Source organism: Anneissia japonica, unplaced genomic scaffold (assembly GCF_011630105.1).
Source record: "Anneissia japonica isolate Jap-2015-1 unplaced genomic scaffold, ASM1163010v1 scaffold287981_len1045443_cov154, whole genome shotgun sequence".
Lineage (NCBI taxonomy): Eukaryota > Metazoa > Echinodermata > Crinoidea > Comatulida > Comatulidae > Anneissia > Anneissia japonica.
Genome location: NW_022695194.1, coordinates 540,154 through 542,257, shown reverse-complemented (window position 1 = coordinate 542,257; position 2,104 = coordinate 540,154).

Genomic DNA, 2,104 nt, shown 5'->3' with positions numbered 1-2,104 from the left:
TAAGAGATACTACAAAAACTGGAAATACTGTTAGGACAGAAAATAACATATAGGCCTACTTATGGTTTATTACTTTGCTTTGATATGATTAAAATTGCGCTTCCCTTAAACTTCGATTAATAGGAATTATATCTAACCCAATATTTAAATTTCCGTTTAATAGGTGGATTTATATTGAATAAAGCATTTGGAATTCTTGGACATTGAATTACATAATATTAGCTTCTAGGAAATCTTTTACATTAGGCATTCTTAAAAATATGTTTTTCTACTAATGACCTTTTTAGTGTTTATTTATCTTAAATTAGACCGTCATTAGAATACAAACTGGGTCAATTTTCCAAAAATATGACTGATAAATTGGGTGGGGTTTTGAAAGGGGTGCTGAAATCAAAGCTGATGTATGCCACCCTAAAAAATGACCGGAAAGCCTCCAAATTCAATATGGCCGCCAAAATGGCCATTAATGATTTTGATATTTGCCATAACTTTGACAATATTCCAAATAGAACAACAGTTTTTTTAGTCATTCTATGATTTTAGGTGCCTGGGCACATAGTGGCACCATCAAAAGTCAATTTCAGACATCGGTTGCAGAAATAATGACCAAAATGACCAACCAAATTTTAATATTGACCGTTCGCTCCCTTAATATTCCATAGAACAATGGTGTTCTTTAGTCTGGAATTTCAGATGTTATTGTTAGGAGCATACAGTTGTATACCATAAAAGTTAAAATTAATCCACCTCAGAGAATCCAAGATGGATTGTCTGACATCGTGACCAGAACGTGCCACTATGTGTGAATGCGCTATTCAGCACCAGTCATCTGACCTACCCTGACCAGAATATACTGCTGTCTGAATGCGATGTTCAGCACTGATCGTCTGACCGACCTTGACCAGAATGTGCCGCTTTGTGTGAATGCGATGTTAGCACCAAATCTCTGACCTATCGTGACCAAAATGTACCACTATATGTGAATACGATGTTCACCACCAATCGCCTGACCTACCGTGACCAGAATGTGCCGCTATGCACCAATCGTCTGACTTTCCGTGATGAGAATGGGCCCCTATGTATAAATGATGTCAATATAGGGACGTAACCACGAGAATTGGAGTGGTCAGGTTGCAAGGGAAGCGAGCACTGAGGCTGCGGCCAGGTGGCCGCCAAGGGCCCCCGGTCGGGGTTCAGGGGCGTGTGCACATTAATAAAAAAAAAAAATGCTAGCTTTTCTATTGTATACAAACATTTCAATGATGTTCTGTAGTAGTAATATAATACATAGTTAATAAGAATATAAAATATGTTTATGAACTAACATCAGGGCTATGAAGAAGCAAAGCAAAAAGGAAAAAAAAAAAGAATTCAAAACAGGCAGGTTTATTCCAGAGATAGCTTGTAACAGGATTGTTGTTTTAGTAATTTCCTTTTGACATTGACAAAAATCTTAAGATTATACCTATGAACGAAAATTAATATTGTTATGGTACACCTTCAATCAATACATGCAGGCGCGGATCTGGCCCTTTGCATCGTAATGGCGAAGGTCAGGGTGAGAGATAAAATAATATCTGAAAATAATTAAAGTGATTGCAGTGCCCGGTTGTCTGCAATACATTTTTGCATTGTCTAACTATTAATTAGAAGAGACTGTAATTAAATCGGCTTCGCAATGTACTGTTGAGTACATTAAAGAGATATAGTGATTTAAGGTCAAACAGTCTACACCGGGTATTTCAAAAACCGGTCAGATGATCTGAATGAAAATTAAGGGAATGTTTAATCAAGTTACAAGGAAGAAATTTTTATGTGTTAGTGACGATTCAATGAAGGGTGTAAATTTGAGGGTTTTAAATTTTTGAGGACCCAGACCTAAAAGAAAAAAAAAAAAAACCCAATGGGAAATATTCTGTAATACTTTGTAAAGGTCTTGTAAAAAATGATTAAATTTTTGTGATGATCCGCAATATGGTGTAAATCAGAGGACCAGTTAAAGGAAAACATCCCAGATCATATATTTCCAAAACGGATCAACTGATTGGAATGAAACATTCGGAAACGTTAAACCAAGTTACCGTAGGACGAAATTATTATGTGC